This window comes from Palaemon carinicauda, chromosome 23, assembly GCF_036898095.1.
Source record: "Palaemon carinicauda isolate YSFRI2023 chromosome 23, ASM3689809v2, whole genome shotgun sequence".
Taxonomy (NCBI): domain Eukaryota; kingdom Metazoa; phylum Arthropoda; class Malacostraca; order Decapoda; family Palaemonidae; genus Palaemon; species Palaemon carinicauda.
Window position 1 is genome coordinate 61,216,470 of NC_090747.1, and position 20,829 is coordinate 61,237,298.

At 44.5% G+C, this 20,829-nt stretch overlaps 1 long non-coding RNA gene across 1 annotated transcript in view; it reads right to left on the reverse strand.

The window, feature by feature from the left end:
* The window catches only part of LOC137616941 (uncharacterized), a 63,473-nt gene extending 49,168 nt beyond the window's left edge, over positions 1 to 14,305 (reverse strand). The window contains exon 1 of the long non-coding RNA XR_011039523.1: positions 14,243 to 14,305. This is a non-coding gene — a long non-coding RNA (uncharacterized lncRNA). The remainder of the gene's footprint in view (positions 1 to 14,242) is intronic.
* Positions 14,306 to 20,829: the final 6,524 nt, after the last annotated feature.

Here is a 20,829-nt window from a genome sequence, read left to right on the forward strand (position 1 = left end):
CGTGTTCTGGAAATACGCTCCAGAAGAACTCGCCAGGCTGCGAAAAACCCCATTGGGAATCGTGGTCGCAATCGCCCTGGAGCTCGCGCGACGGAAATTCAAAGATTTTCGCGTGGGCGAACGTGGAAGCGCCCATGCGCGGCAACGCAAACGAGCGATAACCCATAGACGAGCAATGGATACTGAAAGAAATAAGCCGACGTTTGTGCGAAGAAACACTGTAGGTTCGCGCGACGGAACACCATCCGTCCGCGCGATGGAAAAACCGTTGGTTCGCGCGTGGGCGAACATTGGAGAGCATGGGCGCGGACGCGCATGAGCGTAGACGTGCAGGCACGTGGGCGTGTGAGCGCGCAGGCGAGCGGTCGTGAGGGTGGGCAGGTGGATGAGAGCGAGTCCGAGGCGGCGAACGCAAGCGTTAGCGCGATGGCGAGGAAACGCGCTGCCACGTGGGCGAGGAAGACCGCTGGCGATATGGATCAACAAGCGATCGGTGGTTAGCTGGTGAGCGCTAACGCGCAGGTTGGCGATGGCGCGTTGTGTTATGCCGACGCGATGGTCGAGCAGCATGCGCAGGTGAGCGATCGTGCGTTGGCGAGCAGTATGCGAAGGTGAGCGATCGCGAGCAGCATGTGCAGGAGGGCGATCGTGCGATGGTGATCAGCATGCGCCTGGTGATCAGTATGCGCAGGGTCGCGCGATGGTGATCAGCATGCGCCTGGTGATCAGTATGCGCAGGGTCGCGCGATGGTGATCAGCATGCCAAGGTCGCGCGATGGCGATCAGCATGCGCAGGTGGGCGGTCGCGCGATGGCGAGCAGCATCCGCGATGGCGATCAGCATCCGCGATGGCGATCAGCATCCGCGATGGCGATCAGCATCCGCAGTTGAGGGTCGCGCGATGGTGATCAGCATCCGCAGTTGAGGGTCGCGCGATGGCGATCAGCATCCGCAGTTGAGGGTCGCGTGATGGCGATCAGCATCCGCAGTTGAGGGTCGCGCGATGGCGATCAGCATCCGCAGTTGAGGGTCGCGCGATGGCGATCAGCATGCGCAGGTGGGCGGTCGCGCGATGGCGAGCAGCATCCGCGATGGCGATCAGCATCCGCAGTTGAGGGTCGCGCGATGGCGATCAGCATCCGCAGTTGAGGGTCGCGCGATGGCGATCAGCATCCGCAGTTGAGGGTCGCGCGATGGCGATCAGCATCCGCAGTTGAGGGTCGCGCGATGGCGATCAGCATCCGCAGTTGAGGGTCCTTGACCCCGACCTGAACCGAAGTTCTAGATCGTGAGGGCGAACGTGGGTGCACAGGGCGCGTAACAGGAACCAACAGGAACAGCAGGGATGATCATCTTGAAAGCGCTGACGAACAGGAGAGCGCTGATGAGCAGAAGAGCGCCTGTGTGTTAACACTGAGCAGGAGCAGGAGAGAACACAGCAGAAGGGCGCGCAGGGAAACCCTGACACGCAAGGGAAGAACCCCCGTGGGGGCAACCCTTTGCCCCGAAGGGATCGTTGTCCGCCGGGAGACTGATGTCCGTCGGAAGACCGCTGTCCGTCGGGAAGACCGTTGTCCGTCGGGAAGACCGTTGCCCGTCGGAAGACGAGATCAGACTGCTGTCCATCTGCACCAAGGCGGAAGATCGAGAAAAAGGAGTTGTAGGCTGCAAACGGAGATCCAAAAAGGCGCCTCAAGCACCCTTATAGGGAGATGAGAGGCCCTTACGACGAGGCAGACGGTGGGCCTACGGCGAGGGAGGCCAACAGCAACCGCAACAGAAGAAACCTCCGAAGAGGAGTCTCTATGAGTGTACTCTCTCGTGAACGAAAGAGAAACACTTCGTGGAAGAGACTGGTCAGCCAGTGACCTAAAAGGAGCAATCCTCCGAAGAGGAGCTCCTGCAGTTGCCCAGCCCCTTGAGCGAAACTGCAGGTGCGACCGCTCAGCACCAAGAGCATAGTCGCACGAAAAAAAGGCAAGAGAAGAACCCCCCAAAAGGGGAAAAACTCAAGCCTGGACAGGAAAAACTTCCCTCGGAAGGAAAGTTACCCGCCCAAGGAGGCAAGCCTCCTGAGAGTTCTAAAATGAACTGGAGAGCAGTCCGTCGACACGGGAGTACTTCCAGTAGAAGGAGACACGCCCCTGACGAAAAAACAAGGGGGGAGGCAGCAACAGCCGAATCCCCAGGACTCAACCAGACAGCTCACACCGTTGCCATATTACAGAAACGAACTAGATCGGTAACTGTAAAAAAATAAAACAAATAATATTAGTACACATTCATTCCCCCGGGAAGGCTCCGAAGAGGAATCCCGAGGGAAAGGAACAAGAATTACACAACAGGCACGTGCCCTCACAACCACTTACACTCACGGAAGGAGAGCTGTAACCAAAACAGACTTATAACAATTATAATTATGTAACTATGTAATTATGTAATTAAAAAATGAATGAACACTAAAGAAAGAACGAAAACCCCGAAAGGAATCGTTCTACAAAGCTGAAAAATCAACAAATACAATTAGATTCATAAACTAATTGAGACAAAACGTACGGCGTAGCAACCCCCCAACACGGAAAGGAAGCTACAAAGACGTAGTAAGTAACGTAGTAAAAGGGTGAACGACCTCAAGAGAGAGAGAGAGAAAGACCGAAGTCAAACTCGATCGCGACCCATGAAATTACACCATGGTGGCCTAACTGCCGAGGGCTCCACGGAGATATCGTACACTACACACACAAGCACAAACTCTGAAAAGGAAACTTACTGATTTCTATACTCAAATATATACATAAACATGACAAAAAAAGAAAATGTTTACATATATATTGAGTAAAAGAAAAGTAAGTGATTAAGTAAAGACAAAACAAACAATGGCTGCCAAGCGAGGACAAAGACAGAGACGTCTGTCCATGTCCGAGCCAAAAGTGAAAGTGAGTATTCACCTGTGTGTGAGGGGGAGGAGGGGTAGCTAGCTACCACTCCCCTACCCCCCCCCGCTAACTAGCGCAGGGGTAATACACCCTCGTTAAATTCTAATGGCTCGCCATTTCAGCTACGCTAAAAGGTAACCCTTTGTAAATAGCGTGGTTTGTATTTCGGTTACGGAACAAACTGAGAGTTTCCTGTTTAGCCATAAGGTGAACAGGTAGATTCCCAGTGAGACTCACAGGGCTAAAAGCCTTTTCCTTACACAAGGATGTAAGGACCACTCCAAACCTACAACTAGCCCCTGAAGACTGAGCAAGTCTGCAAGGAAATTCCTCTTGATTTGAATGTATCTGATTGCCAGCTGAAGAGTGTGGTACGCATCTGCTTTGTCAACTTGCAAAGGAGTGCCACCATGCCCACTGCTTGTTGACATGAGCTACGGTGTTGTCACTCATCAACACTACCGACTGCCTCATAAAAAAATTCTTGGGAGTATTTGCAGTGCTAGAAAACATTGCTAGCACTTCCAAATAATGATGTGCTTATACTTTTTTTCTGCTGACCACACACCTGATACGACCAGGCAGCCCAGACGCACTTCTGGGGGTATTCAAGAGGGACTCCCCTGTGGAAGTTTACTTCATACCACCATAAGGTAAGATCTGCCCGTACCTCATGTACCACTGAAACAGGTTGGCTTGGAGGATCCCTGGAGATAAACCAAGGATGTTCCAATCATCAGTGAAGGGATTTCTGGCGGAGACTCCTGTGAAGATCGAGTTTCTCCAAGGAAAAGTGGGCAAAAAGAACACCTGGTCTGGCCTCTCGAATGCTTGAAGGGAAATCACGCCAGAAGACTCCATGATCTCGAACTCAGAAAGAGAAAAGGAAGTGCCTTCTAATCTAAGACTCTTCAACAGGTCAACCTGAAGAGGTAATGAAACAGAAGAGACTAGCACATAGCAACTTCATTGCCTCAAGAGTGTACAGGGGCAGGATCTTGTCCTAGAGTTCTCAGAACCAATGGAAAGAGTGTACACATGGGGTCGTGCATCTACGGCCTGCATGGTTACTGGAATAATCAAGCCAGCCACCCGGGCAGCCTATGGACAAGATGGGAGTTGTCCACCTCTCCTGAAAGAGAAGGCGATAGAAGAATTGTCAGAAGAGGAGGAGATAGAAGAGGAGAAGCAAACTTGCTTCTCACTCTATCTTTCCCTTCGGACCTTACAAACAGATTGTTCCAGCAGGAACAACAAATCTAGTGATCACTGTCACAGAGGAGGCAGTAGGCCCTATCACATGCGCTCATAACCACGGGACCCAGGGTCAAAGGCACAGGAACAGTGGTGACTGGAATAGCAGTGACACATACAGGGATGTTGAAGACACGGCAGATCAGCACAGATACGCAAGAGCAACTTGTAACAACTATGCCTATTGGCACAGTTGTTACAAGCAGAGGGGTGACAAGCACCAGTGAAAAACCCACAGACCTCATTAGCATCGGAGCCTTCTTACACCTTCTCACTGGCTTCGGTACTGCCACCACAGGGATGGAAGTCTTCTTTGCAGCCTTTTTTGACACACGGAACACTGCACTAGTGTCACCCCTGGTCTTATTGAGGTCACCACTTTATTAACTGCCACAGCAAGGCTTGTCGGTGACAGTCTGCACAGCTACGGGAGAAAATCCAGCTAGTGTTAGTGTGCAGCAATCACAGGAGGAACTCCACACTCCAACGAACCTGAAAAACTTGCCAATGCAGATCAGAATTATTCCTGCTCCTGAAGCTTCAGCAACCACAGATGTCTATATAGAAAGTACTGTAGAGTGCTATACAGTCTTTTTGGCATCATCTTCTTGCTAAGGATAAGAATGGAAAAGACTTAGCCATTATTTCCTTCCTTGCCACTGAGCAGGAAGCCCTGATCTGCAACTGGAACAAGGGGATGATTGCGAAAAATCATGTCCCCTTAAAGAAGCGAAAAAAGCATTGATCTATAGCCGGTCATGCCACAAACCGTTTGCAGCATTAACCCTTTCCCCAAGATTCCTGCTTCAATTCCACAACTGAATCAAAGCCAACAATCAACCATTCATTCTATAAAGAAAAAGATCAAACCGCCTCTGGATAGAACGCAACAGTACGTCCGTACTTGCCGGAGCCAACGGCAAAAGTGAAGTGTCTTTGCCAGGAAAGTGGGCGGGGCTATTTGCTTGCTCTCACCAACTGTCATTAACTACCTAGTTCATGAAATCAACGGCCATTCCAACTCCGCTTCGTAGAGCATCATTTATCCTAACTGGAGTTGTGCGTTATGGTATCATTCCAAAACGGAACAATCATACGCTGCATTAATCCTTATTTGTTCCTACACAAATTAAAGCTCTCGTCCTTGAATCAGTGTAGGTTTTCAGGCGGTTGTCAAAAATTTAATGAGGTGGCGGAAGGCCCAGTTACTGCCGAGTGGCGGGGAAACCTGGCCTAACTGACAGGCCATGGAGCTCTTCAATTTACTTTCGGCCACCAAAGAGGACAGACGGATTCCCTGCACCATCAACTGTCTGTTTTAATCTCTGTTTTCTTTATATTATTATTATTATTATTATTGTTATTATTATTATTATTATTACTATTATTATTATTACTAGCTAATTTACAACCCTAGTTGGAAAAGCAGGATATGTTATAACGCTCGTTTGCGACGTCGTCATAACTCAAAAATATGTTATTTTTATAATAAAATGAATTTTTGAATATACTTACCCGGTGATTATATAAGCTGCAGCTCTGCTGCTCGACAGAAAACTCTACGTTCAAAATCCGCCAGCGATCGCTATGCAGGTAGGGGGTGTACATCAACAGCGCCATCTGTCGTGCAGGTACTCAGTACTCAATGTAAACACAGAACTCAATTTTCTCCTCGGTCCACTGGGTCTCTATTGGGGAGGAAGGGAGGGTCCTTTAATATATAATCACCGGGTAAGTATATTCAAAAATTTATTTTATTATAAAAATAACATTTTTCAATATTAAACTTAGCCGGTGATTATATAAGCTGATTCACACCCAGGGGGGTGGGTAGAGACCAGCAATAAATGTTTACATTATTATGAGCTAAGGATTTTTTATTTCATTTTAGCAGTTATTCAAAATAAAAAACATAAAATAAATAAGTACCTGGTAAGGAAGTCGACTTGAACAATTACTCTGCCTTTTTAAGTACGTCTTCCTTACGGAGCCTCGCGATCCTCTTAGGATGCTGAGCGACCCCTAGGAGCTGAAGTATCAAGGGTTGCAACCCATACTACAGGACCTCATCAAAACCTCTAATCTAGGCGCTTCTCAAGAAAAAAATTTGACCACCCGCCAAATCAACCAGGATGCGAAAGGCTTCTTAGCCTTCCGGACAACCCAAAAACAACAATAAAAAACATTTCAAGAGAAAGATTAAAAAGGTTATGGAATTAGGGGAATGTAGTGGTTGAGCCCTCACCCACTACTGCACTCGCTGCTACGAATGGTCTCAGGGTGTAGCAGTTCTCGTAAAGAGACTGGACATCTTTAAGATAAAAAGACGCGAACACTGACTTGCTTCTCCAATAGGTTGCGTCCATTATACTCTGCAGAGATCTATTTTGTTTAAAGGCCACTGAAGTTGCGACAGCTCTAACTTCATGTGTCCTTACCTTCAGCAAAGCTTGGTCTTCCTCACTCAGATGGGAATGAGCTTCTCGTATCAACAGTCTGATATAATAGGATAAGGCATTCTTTGACATAGGCAAAGAAGGTTTCTTAATAGAACACCATAAAGCTTCTGACTGTCCTCGTAAAGGTTTAGTTCGTCTTAAATAGAACTTAAGAGCTCTAACAGGGCATAAGACTCTTTCTAGTTCATTTCCAACCATATTTGAAAGGCTTGGAATATCGAACGATTTCGGCCAAGGACGAGAAGGTAGCTCGTTTTTGGCTAGAAAACTAAGCTGTAAAGAACATGTAGCCGTTTCAGATGAAAATCCGATGTTCCTGCTGAAGGCGTGAATCTCACTGACTCTTTTAGCTGTGGCCAAGCAAACCAGGAAAAGAGTCTTTAAAGTGAGATCTTTAAAGGAGGCTGATTGTAGTGGCTCGAACCTTTCTGACATAAGGAATCTTAGTACCACGTCTAAATTCCAACCAGGTGTAGCCAAACGACGCTCCTTCGTGGTCTCAAAAGACTTAAGGAGGTCCTGTAGATCTTTGTTGTTGGAAAGATCTAAGCCTCTGTGACGGAAGACTGATGCCAACATGCTTCTGTAACCTTTGATAGTGGGAGCTGAAAGAGATCTTTCTTTCCTCAGGTATAATAGGAAGTCAGCTATTTGGGTTACAGAGGTACTGGTCGAGGATACTGATACTGACTTGCACCAGTTTCGGAAGACTTCCCACTTCGACTGGTAGACTCTAAGAGTGGATGTCCTCCTTGCTCTAGCAATCGCCCTGGCTGCCTCCTTCGAAAAGCCTCTAGCTCTAGAGAGTCTTTCGATAGTCTGAAGGCAGTCAGACGAAGAGCGTGGAGGCCTTGGTGTACCTTCTTTACGTGTGGCTGACGTAGAAGGTCCACCCTTAGAGGAAGAGTTCTGGGAACGTCCACTAGCCATTGAAGTACCTCGGTGAACCATTCTCTCGCGGGCCAGAGGGGAGCAACTAACGTCAACCTTGTCCCTTCGTGAGAGGCGAACTTCTGCAGTACCTTGTTGACAATCTTGAACGGGGGGAATGCATATAGGTCTAGATGTGACCAATCCAGTAGAAAGGCATCTATATGAACTGCTGCTGGGTCCAGGATTGGTGAGCAATATATTGGGAGCCTCTTGGTCATCGAGGTTGCGAAGAGATCTATGGTAGGCTGGCCCCATGTGGCCCACAGTCTCTTGCACACATCCTTGTGTAGGGTCCATTCTGTTGGAATGATTTGTCCCTTCCGACTGAGGCAATCTGCCATGACATTCAAGTTGCCTTGGATGAACCTCGTTACTAGAGAAAGGTTTAGATCTTTTGACCAGGTGAGGAGGTCCCTTGCGATCTCGTACAACGTCATAGAATGGGTCCCTCCTTGCTTGGAGATGTACGCCAAAGCCGTGGTGTTGTCCGAGTTCACCTCCACCACTTTGCCTTGAAGGAGGGACTTGAAGCTTTTCAAGGCCAGATGAACTGCCAGTAGCTCCTTGCAGTTGATATGTAACGTTCTTTGATGCGAGTTCCAAGTTCCCGAGCATTCCCGACCGTCTAATGTCGCACCCCAGCCCGTGTCCGATGCGTCCGAGAAGAGAACGTGGTTGGGGGTCTGAACAGCCAGGGGCAGACCCTCTCTGAGGCTGATACTGTCCTTCCACCAAGTCAGGGACGACTTCATCTTCTCGGAAATGGGGATCGAGACCGCTTCTAGCGTCTTGTCCTTTTTCCAGTAAACAGCTAGGTGAAATTGAAGGGGACGGAGGTGTAGTCTCCCTAACGAAACGAACTGTTTCAGGGATGATAGCGTCCCTATCAGACTCATCCACTGTCTGACTGAACATCGTTCCTTCTTCAGCATGTTCTGGATGCATACCTGGGCTTGACTTGTTCTGGGGGCCGACGGAAAAGCCCGAAAAGCTTGACTGTGAATCTCCATCCCTAAATACACAATAGTTTGGGATGGGACCAGTTGAGACTTTTCCATATTGACCAGGAGACCCAATTCCTTGATCAGATCTAGAGTCCACTTTAGATTCTCCAGACAGCGACGACTGGAAGAGGCTCTTAGAAGCCAGTCGTCCAAATAGAGGGAGGCTCTGATGTCCGCTAAATGAAGGAATTTGGCTATATTCCTCATCAGCCTCGTAAACACAAGAGGAGCTGTGCTTAGGCCAAAGCCCAGGGCTTTAAATTGGTAGACAACCTTTTCGTAAACGAATCTCAGAAAAGGTTGGGAGTCTGGGTGGATGGGGACGTGAAAGTATGCGTCCCTTAGGTCTAAAGAGACCATCCAGTCTTCCTTTCTGACCGCTGCTAGAACGGACTTTGTGGTCTCCATGGCGAACGTCTGCTTTGTGACAAAGACATTCAGCGCACTGACGTCTAGCACCGGCCTCCACCCTCCTGTCTTCTTTACCACTAAGAAGAGACGGTTGTAGAAGCCCGGGGATTGATGGTCCCGGACTTTGACTACCGCTCCCTTTTCTAGTAAGAGAGACACCTCCTGCTTCAAAGCTCGTCTCTTGTCTTCCTCTCTGTACCTGGGAGAGAGATCGATGGGACACGTTGCTAGAGGGGGTTTGCGTACAAACGGGATCTTGTACCCTTCTCTGAGCAGCTTCAAAGATTGTGCATCTGCGCCTCTTATCTCCCAGGTCTGCCAGAAGTTCTTGAGTCTGGCTCCCACTGCTGTCTGAAGAAGGAGGCAGTCAGACTCTGCCTTTAAAGGACTTGGTACCTTTCTTCTTCCCACGTCTCCCTTCGGCACGAGCACCTCCTCTGCTGGAGGCTCTGCCACGAAAGGGCGGAATGAATCTGGACGCTGGAGTGTCCATCCAGGGTCTTGACAAGGTAGGCAAAGGGGTGGCTTTGCGGGCAGAGGACGCAACCAGGTCATGGGTGTACTTCTGAATCAAAGAGGCAGCAATCTCCTTAATCAAGTCCTCTGGAAAAAGGCACTTTGAGAGAGGAGCAAAAAGAAGTTCTGATCTCTGACACGGTGTTACTCCAGCTGACAGGAAAGAGCAAAGGTTCTCCCGTTTCTTGAGGACCCCGGATACGAACGAAGCCGCAAGCTCACTAGATCCGTCACGTATGGCCTTGTCCATGCAGGACATTATGAGCAAGGAAGATTCCTTGTCAGACAGGGAGATCTTCCTGCTCAAAGCTCCCAGACACCAGTCCAAAAAGTTAAAGACCTCGAAGGCTCTAAACACTCCTTTCAACAGATGGTCTAGGTCCGTAGGAGACCAGCATATCTTAGAGCGTCTCATGGCTAGCCTGCGGGGAGAGTCTACCAGGCTTGAGAAGTCGCCCTGGGCAGAGGCAGGAACTCCCAAGCCGAGAACTTCTCCCGTGGCATACCAGACGCTCGATCTGGAAGAGAGTTTCGCAGGGGGAAACGTAAACGCTGTCTTCCCTAGGTTCTTTTTGGACTGCATCCAATCTCCTAAAACTCGTAAAGCTCTCTTGGACGAGCGGGCGAGGACGAGTTTCGTAAAGGCAGGCGCGGATGACTGCGTACCTGAAGCAAACTCTGACGGAGGGGAGCGTGGAGCCGCAGACACAAACTGGTCCAGATACATCTCTTTGAACAGAGCAAGAACTTTTCTAAAGTCCAAAGAGGGTTGCGTGGTCTTGGGTTCGTCAAGGTCCGTATGTGGGTCATCAATGTGTGCCGCGTCGTCATCATCAGAGAGTCCATCATCTGAGAATTGAGGAGGAAGCGGCAAAGGAGTAGGAATCGGCTGGTCAGCTGAGTCCGGCAGCACGGGTGCACGCGTGACTGAACCGGACGCAACGTCATGGAACTGTTGCCCAGTCTGTGAACTGGCAACAACCATAGCAGCGCGGGGACGCATAGCGTCTACTCCAGACTGTCTAGTCTGATGTGGGCGAGCAGAGGTAACCACACTGGGTTGCGGAGGTTGACGCACCGCGTCAAAACAAAACAACTTAGACTGTTGTTGTACCTCGCGAACGTCAACGGAAGGTTCCGTGCGTCGCTGAACGTCAACATGCGGCTGGCAGGGTACACTGGAACGCATGGGTGGCGGGACTCTCTCAGCTGGAGTGCGGCAGAAGGTCGCCTCAGCGTCCACAGGACGCACAACCGTGGGTGGTTGTAGGCTAGAGGTTGGTGCAACGTCAACCTTCTCCGCACGAAAGTCCTGCATCAATGACGTTAACTGAGACTGCATGGTCTGCAGCAAAGACCACTTAGGGTCTACAGGAGCAGGTGCGGCAACAGACGGTGTGACTGCCTGATGCGGTACCGCTTTGCATCTCTTAGGAGGTGAGCAGTCGGAAGACTGCAGCGAGTCCGAACTGACCCAGTGGCTACAACTGGGCCGTTGGACTTGCGCGGAAGGGACCGACTTGCGCTTAAGAGGCCGCGAGACCTTGGTCCATGGTTTCTTACGAGAAACCTCTTCCGCAGACGAGGAATAAATGGGCTCTCTCGTCTTTGTGTGGGTGGGGCGATCTTGGGTAGATACGCCCGAAACCACGGAGGGAACGTCTGTTCGCTGATTAAAGCCTCTCGAACCCTTTGGTCGTACGACATTGCTTCTCCCCTGGGCTTGGGAGCTTGCAAGAGGTCCCGGACTGGGAGGACGACAGGCACGAACAGACGAACCCTCAAGCGCAACACTATCCACAACACTATCACTCACTTTATCACTACCCACTGCACTCTTACACTTCAGCTCCTTGACGTCTGCCATGAGCTGGTTACGGTCACTAGCCAAGGACTCGACTCTCTCACCCAGAGCTTGGATGGCACGCATCATATCTGCCATCGAAGGTTCTTGAGTGCTAGAAGGGGGATCAGGAGCAACCACTACAGGGGAAGGAATAGGTTGTGGGGCATGAGGAGAGGAAAATTCAACGGAGCGAGACGAACTTCTCCTGACTCTATCTCTCTCTAGCCTACGTGTATATTTCTGGAATTCGATAAAATCGAATTCCGAAAGCCCAACGCATTCCTCACATCGATCTTCCAATTGACAGGTTTTATCCCGACAATTGGAACAAACGGTGTGAGGATCGATAGAGGCCTTCGGAAGACGCCTTGAACAGTCCCTAGCATTACACTTCCTGAATTTAGGGACTTGAGAAGGGTCAGCCATTTTGAATTAGTCAAAGGGGAATTCAAAAGCTATCCAAAGTCATCAACAAATAATCCGATATCAACAAAAGAATGCAAGGATGTATTGAAGATAAAGCCTGCAAAGCGAAAGCTCAAAACTAGAAATGTGTACTTCACCAAAAAGATGTGAAAACCAATCCAGTTAGCAACAGCGAATTAGTAGGTCTTGCCGGTGGCACGACAGAGAGAAAATTGAGTTCTGTATTTACATTGAGTACTGAGTACCTGCACGACAGATGGCGCTGTTGATGTACACCCCCTACCTGCATAGCGATCGCTGGCGGATTTTGAACGTAGAGTTTTCTGTCGAGCAGCAGAGCTGCAGCTTATATAATCACCGGCTAAGTTTAATATTGAAAAAGCTATTTTTCAGGAGAGCCATTTTAACTCTCATATTATGTTATGTCGTTAGGACATTTAATGCCTCTAGCGATCATATTTTAGCTACAATTATGACACTTTTGCCAAACAAATCAGCATTTGAAGATGAATATGTCTATATGGATAACTCAAAAATACATTTTTTTGAGTTGACGTTGTCGCAAGCGAGCGACAAGCCAAATGGCTCCAACAAGATAAAATAGCCCAGCGAGGAAAGGAAATACGGAAATGAAACTATTAGAAAAGTAATGAACAATCAGAATAAAATATTTCAAGGGCATTAACAACATTGAAACCCATCTTTCATATGTAAACTATGAAGAGACATGTCAGCCTGTTCAACATAATATTCGTTGCAAGTGTGAACTTTTGAATTTCAAAGGCTTCTGTGATGTGTTAACTTTTTTGTCAATGACAGATGGATTACTATTCAGGTAATACTCAAAATCTGAATAAGTAACCTGCTAAAATAGGGGCAAGTCTAGCTATTAATAAAAAGAGTCACATCTTAGGTTAGGTCACATCCAGTTATGTCATATGACATATTTAGCCATACCTCAAGAGATTATAGAAATTAAATACTTATTGCCAAACCTGTTTAGCATCATCAACGTACTCGATTAGAATTGTAGTCAACAAATTCTATGAGGCAATCAAGTCTAATGCTGTAGACATTAGGTATAGACTATACTCAGATACAGTAATTACTATACACTTTTATCTATATATGCATATCCTGTACAAAATGATACATAATTAGTTAGGGTGTATGATTTTGGTATAGTAACTATACTGTAAAGGTGAATAACGACCACAAATACAAGGAAAGCTTCACAAGGCACAAAAACCTGGGTATTATTACAGAAAAAAAACAAAAAAGCTTTCTTAGTAAAGGAATGCGGTTTTATATAGAAAATCTCCCATTTTCTTTGGAAATGCCTATATTATTTCTGTCACAAGTAAATAGTTAATAAGATATCATCACCATCATCTCCTCCCACGCCTATTGACGCAAAGGGCCTCGGTTAGATTTCACCAGTCGTCTCTATCTTGGCCCTTTTATTCAATACTTCACCATTTATCATCATCTACTTCACACTTCATAATCCTCACCCATGTAGGCTTGGGTCTTTCAACTCCTCTGGTGCCTTGTGGAAACCAGCTGAACCTTTGGTGAGCTAATCTCTCTTGGGGTGAGCAAAGAGCACATACCCTAATATGTCCTACAGTAATGGGGCCACGTCTATCTGATCCTGCTCATACGTTTGTAAATACATTGTGACCTAGGTAAGGGGATCCAGGGGCATTACCCCATGGCTAGGTCTGTGACCTAGGCAAGTTTGTGACCTAGGAAAGGGGGTCCAGTCGTCTTGCCCCACAAACTAGGTCTGTGACCTGGGAACTACAAGTTAGGTTAGGTTGGTATATTGGGTTCTGTGGCCTTTTCCAAACCTCAAAAGTGTTAATTAATCATTTTTTTGTTTAATTGCAGTGGAATTAAAGGTCAAATTGGATGTAAGCACAATATTAACTGTGGTAAAAAGTGTTTTTTTCTACTGAATATATGGTTCCGTGTTCATTATAATTTTACCAAACAAAGCTTAAAATTATTCCATTTAGAGCTATTAATATATTAAGCAATTCATGTGTAACTTGATAGTTTCATTCCATATGAGTGTAGCTCTTAATTTAATGTTAACAATTAAAATAATTCTAATAAAACTGTCTTAGACCACCATGCTTTCCTCAGGGGGTAAATCGTGGCCTACTCAGATAATCATAAATTGACAGATAAATTTTAGACAGTCTCAATTTAGACAATTGGGCTTAGATATTTAAATAAAACTTTAAAATTAATGTACCAATAATTACCAAAATATCTATAGATAATCTACGGGTTACGGGACAGCCATATAATCAAGGAAAGACGTAGCCTATTTGGTAAGGGTAATCACCCAATAAAAGTACAAAATCTAATATTACTAAGACAAAAATACCAATACGGTACCTTTATTATGCTACTAAAATGCAACAATAAAACTTTAATGTAACTTACAATAGATTAAACCATAATCGAAACAAAAAATACTATTTTTTTGAGATTTCACTCTGTTTTGGTGTACGTAACGTTAAAGAAAATGGGTTGTCTAAAAAGAAAACGTATTCGGATAGACTTCGATAAATCTAACTTTGTCTTTAGTTTTTCTGTTAATTCAAGCTGTACAAATATATATTAGTTGAGTAGGTTGTACATTTGTTATCATTATCTTTATCATTAAAATTTCAAGCCACCAAATACATGAAATAACTGCGTTGGCTTTGAGTTTTATAATAATACAAACGAGAAATATCGCTGTATTTCGACTGTATTTAGCGAAAAGTACCAATTATAACTGTATCTGGAGTCATATTCAACGTCATTCCTCAGAGTTTGCAACACTGTAACTACCAAACAATAATGGATATAGCGATATTTCTTCTTTCAGGAGAAGAGTGATAAAATAATAGATTAGATTAGAAATTATTACATATATACATATATTTGGAAGATATCAGGTAAAAATATATTTACCTTATAACTAAACTTTATAGGCAAGACCTATTTGAAGATATTTTTCCATAGCAATTTATGTAAAATGCTATGTAAAATATGACTTCTATACGTCCTACTACTACTACTACTATTATTATTATTATTATTATTATTATTACTGGTTATTACTAATAATAATGGCAATGATTAAAAATGCCATACTATTGCCTTATCAGAGAAAATTCATCAACACATATAAGTAATTCTAAGAAGCCAAATAGCAACTTAAGAAATTACAAAATATAATAGAGGAGCAAGACTGATAAACAGTGTCCCACCCCAAGAAAGGATCACTCCTACACTAATTGATTTACAGTGACTGCCTATTATAGATATAATTGAGTTTGAAATATGTACAATACCCCACCAAGTTATCAGAACCAGCCGTTCAAAATATCCTAGAGAATTGCTACATATTGTGCAGCCAACAAATCGTGTTGACGTGAGAATAGTTACAGATAGCTTCAAACTATTGGAACAGATATATGTCTACTCTAGGCTCTAGAGCCTTTAAATATGCGACCCCTAGACTACAAAATAAGCTCACACTAGACATTCGAAAGACTAAAGATATTAAGACTTTCAAGAGGAAACTGTAGACTTTCTTTCTTGTTCTCTAAGTGCTTTGATAATGTGGACTATATGTAGTGTGAAATGCTGAATGCCTTGGAATGTATACCATAAAATGAATGTGAAAGTCACATATAGACTAGGGTTCCCTGCTGTATGGGACCAAAAAAGGCAATCGTTGAAGTAAAGTCATCATTAAGATTACATATAGATATATATTAGCCAAGTCACACATCACAAGAATGGGTGTGTGAGACCATTATTACATTGTCTATATAAGCAATGGTGAGAAAAGTATCATTATGATTTAGAAAGTAGGACTGAATAGGGAAACATACATGTTAATTGTATGAAAAGTTTGAATGTTAAGGGAGAAAATAAATTGACCTGAGTAGGGCTTAAGATAGAATATATAGAGAGGCATTATAGGTTCTCAGAAAGTATAGTATAGATATGATAAGTTATTTAGTCCATCCATCCATATACCAAAGGCACTTCCCCCAATTTTGGGGGGTAGCAGACATCAACAAAGAAACAAAACAAAAAGGGGACCTCTACTCTCTACGTTCCTCCAGCCTAACCAGGGACTCAGCCGAGTTCAGCTGGTACTGCTAGGGTGCCACAGCCCAACCTCCCACATTATCCACCACAGATGAAGCTTCATAATGCTGAATCCCCTACTGCTGCTACCTCCGCGGTCATCTAAGGCACCGGAGGAAGCAGCAGGGCCTACCGGAAGTTATTTAGTGTAATAATTAATTCATATGAGTTAAATAAAGTGTGCTCCACAGTCCATAATCCTCATGGGTGGATTTGTGCAATGTGTTGGGAGTAGGACACTAGATGGAAAGTACTGGAATGAGAAACTAAACTGTGAATTGAATATGGAATTATTTATGGTTGTAAACGACACTGGGAAGATTTGGGGCATTGGAAGAGAAGCTGAAGGAACTGGTAAAAGAATTTGAAAGTGTTTTCTAGAGGCATTTGCGAGTATGAACAAGCGCTAGGGAATGATGGTGGATCAATACGAGGAGGATAGATTGATGGGTACGAGTAATGTTAGTATGACGGGTGGAAGAATGGAAGTGGATGATTCATATAAGTATATCTGGGAGTAAATATACAGTATTGAGGGATATTAAGATGAAAGAGAAGATAAGAGAAAGAGTAGTAGAGGGGAAATGTAGGTAGCATGCGTGTGCGCCAAGGTTTGGTAAGAAACTAGAGTTATACGTAAAAATGAATGTTGGAATGAATAAAAGGAATGCTGAACCAACTCTTTCATTTGAAAATAAAATTAAAATATTGAAAAAGAAGAAAATAAAGCCGCAGCTTGTGAAGCAAAGCATAATATAAGACGAGAGGCGAAATGCGGTGAGTCATACAAGAAATGGTAAAAATTACGAGCGAAGGTGAAGGGATAGATTAGAGAATGTCGAGGTGGTGTAGACATGTGGAAAGAATGGATGACATCAGGGATAGGATTCAGTAATCCCCATAAGTAGGAGAGGAAATCCTTCAAAGGACTCAATGGATGACAATGAAGGTCATTGGTGTCTTGGGAGTTAAATAGCACATGTAAATAGAAGTTGATTTTAAATATAGTGAATGACTCAGTACTGATTATATATATATATATATATATATATATATATATATATATATATATATATATATATATATATATATATATATATATGTATATATATATATATATATATATATATATATATATATATATATATATATATATATATATATATATACACACACATATATATATATATATATATATATATATATATATATATATATATATATATATATATATATATATATATATATATATGTGTGTGTGTGTGTGTAACACAACTGCTTACCTTTCATCTCCACAGTTTTCTTCATTTCTTAGCAAGCTGTATTTGTACTTTTTCTATATATTTTCTTTTGTTATCAGTTTGTCTCGTCTGTATAGTATTCATTAACATCAACTTTATCACATTAGCAATAATGTTCTTTTAGATCCATCCTCTTGTTGATTTCGAAGAAAAAGAACACAAAATTGATAAAGCATTCGCACAGAATCCGTCAGTCTTAAACTGGCTATTATATCGATGCACTTCTGCTATAATGGGAAACGACCTATTCCTTCGAAGGCCTTGGCAACACTGACGTACGAAGTGATACTGTGATTGTGTTTACGAATGGGCATCTGTTGGATGACGTCACTCACATGAAAGCATTTATTACCTGAGGAAATGTCAGCCTTTACAACTACTACAAGATGACCTGGGGCTATGTAAACAAACCTCCTACCCTCCTCTACTCTTCTTCTTCTATCAAACTCAATTCTCCTTCTTTTTCTATGGAACTCGATTATTGAAATTCGATTAATATTGACGTTTGTGATTTTGATTATTGTCCTGGCTTGTTTTAATATGCCGTTATGAATATTTTCTCATATCTGTCCAAAATTCTCCCTTGGTGTCATACGACCTATAATGGGATCCTGCCCTAAGCCCATGTTTAGCTATCACAGATTGTATTTTTATGTCTTAGAGTATAGTCCAAGGGGTCACACTAGGACCCTTATTTCGGTTAGTACCTTAGATGAATTACCAACTGATCTGTGTAGTAAAAATATGGTTTAATTTTAATGAACCAATTGAGGTTTCATGTCGTCCTACACTACTCATGGTTGTTAAATGTAGATTGGCTACTTCTATGTTCTACACGTCTCAATGTCCTTACAGAGATATTAGATATATTTAAATCAGGCTTCACACTCCCCCTCAATTAGTGTGGTTTAACCTTAGCTCTTAAATGCAAGTTTAGGGTTGTGATGGCCGATGTGGTAACGTCCCTGACTGATGAATGCCAGACTGGGGTTAGAGTCCTGCTCAAACTCGTTAGTTTCTTTGGTCACTGCAATCTCATCATCTATGTGAGCTAAGGATGGGGGGTTTTGGGGGGTCCTATAGGTCTATCTGCTGAGTCATAAGCAGCTACTATCTGTCCCTCCTTGGTCCTAGCATGGGTGGAGAGGGGGTATGGGTGCTGATCATACATATATATGGTCAGTTTCTAGGGCATTATCCTGCTTGATAGGGCAATGTCACTGTCCCTTGGCTTTGTTATTTATGAGTGGCTTTTAAACCTTTAAATCAAGTGGTACAGCCTGATTTTTTAATCCAGAACAGACAAATTAATTATCAAAATTGTTCCTTAGAATTTTTGCTGAGGTTTTTTAACTATTACCTACTCAATAAGTATTACCTACACAAATTGTATGTTGTCTTGACCTATACTGTAGGGACAACATGTACAATATACTTTTCTTAGTATCATTGTCACAGATTTTTTTTTTTTTTTTTTTTTTGTAAAAATCAAAGGTTTGTTTTTTGCTTTTCAAAAGCTTAGAACCTGTTCTGAATATAAAAAAAAAACAAATCTTAGACAAACTATCACTGAAGTTGATGCGTATTAAGCAATGAAAATGCCAGTGTACATGTATAACCATGATAAATTTAAGTATAATATTAGTTACCAAAAATTGTAAATTTCACATCAGGTGGCTGGTGTCCTTGCCTCTGCTATTCGTAAGTGTCCTTTAAACCTTTAAACCCCATCCCTAGTTTTGTGACTAAGATAATTAATCCAACTATGAGAAGAGTCATTAGATTCCTCATACATTTGGCAACAAGAGTCGACATGAGACGAATCACGAACTCACACGCTGCAAACTGCAATTGGCAGAATTGAAATGGAGTGTTTTGACTTGTTGATTTAAAATGGTTGGTTGGTATAAATCAGAACTTGGTGTTGTTACTCAGTAGGGAAGCCGGGAAGGTTGGTGTACAAGGGGAAGAGGAGAGTCGATGGGTGGGATAAGGATGGAGAATTATAGGGTGTGAGAGGGACATTAAGGAACATGGTGGGAGGAAGAAGAGGTTTATGAAAGGATGGGAGTGGGATAATTGGACAGAGGAGGAGAGGTAAACACAGTTACGGGTGGTAGGGGAATGGGACAGGGTGAAGTGAAGGAGAGAGTAGTTAAATATTCTTAGAACTCTAAAACAGATTGGTGCTGCTTGTGAAAACTTTTCAAATTTAAATCATCTCTCTTTTTCTGGCTGTTTCCTCAAGGCTAAGCTTCAGTAAGGTTATTTTTCTCACATTTCCCTTTGAATGACACTTTCTCAGTGCAGTTCTAGATGGCATTAAAGGAAACAAATTAGATATGCAAATGAATATGGATGGGTCCACAACATTTACCCATGCATCCCAAACTTCACTCCCCCCACACCCGGCCAACACGATAGCCATGTTAGTAGACATGTAGATGCAGTTCCCATCTCTCTTCTCATTGAAACCAAACGACAAGCACGCCTGACTTTGGAAAACCAACCAACAGCAGCTAACAAATGTGCTCACAAGGTGGCTGAAGCTGGTTGCCAAAGAGGTATCCGTGAAGCCCAGAACACCTGGTGGCAAAGAAAAGCTGCAGAAATACAGTTTCGCTGACCAACGTGACCTGCGCAGCTTCTATGCAGCAACAAAAGAAATATTCGGTCCCACACGGTCATCAGTGGGCAGCCTGAAGGACGCGGATGGGGCCACGACCATCACCGACAGCGAGGGCATCCTGGCCAGGTGGAGGTCTCACTTTGAGAACCTCCTCAATGACCAAGCAGACACCCCAGACGATCTCCTGCGAATGACCCCACAGCATCCCGTCCGTCACTGGATGGCACTACCACCCTCCATCCATGACTTCAACAAGGCCCTGCAGCGCATGAAGCCCGGCAAAGCCCCAGGGCCAGACAACATCCCGTTGGAGCTCCTCACTCACGGTGGCCCCGGCTTGAGGAACCGTTTGATGCTCCTTATACTGAAAATATGGGAGACCAAGACCCCCCCCAGTGACTTCCGAAATATGGGAGACCAAGACCCCCCCAGTGACTTTCGCGATGCAAACATCACTACCATCTTCAAGAAGGGAGACAGGGAGAACTGTAACAACTACCGGGGAATATCACTACTAAGCATCGCGAGTAAGATTTTCGCTCTTATTCTCCTTGACCGCCTCCTTATTCTCGCAGAAGACGTCCTGCCAGAGTCCCAGTGCGGCTTTCGACCATCCCGCGGGACCATAGACATGATCTTCTGTGCGCGACAACTACAAGACAAGAGCCTCGAACAACAACAGCCCATAATGTTCATCTGGGATTTGAAAAAGGCCTTCGACAAAGTACCTCGACCTGCCATGTGGGCTGTCCTCAAAAGATATGGCTGCCCACCCGATTTTGTCAAGCTGGTGCGTGCCCTCCATGACGGAATGGTTGGGAGAGTCTGCCACCAGAACTCTCTTTCAGACCCATTCCCCATCAACGGCGGCCTGAAGCAGGGCTGTGTTCTGGCCCCGACGTGTTTCTCGCTATACACCGCAGCAATGCTCAACGAGATTCCCCCAGACA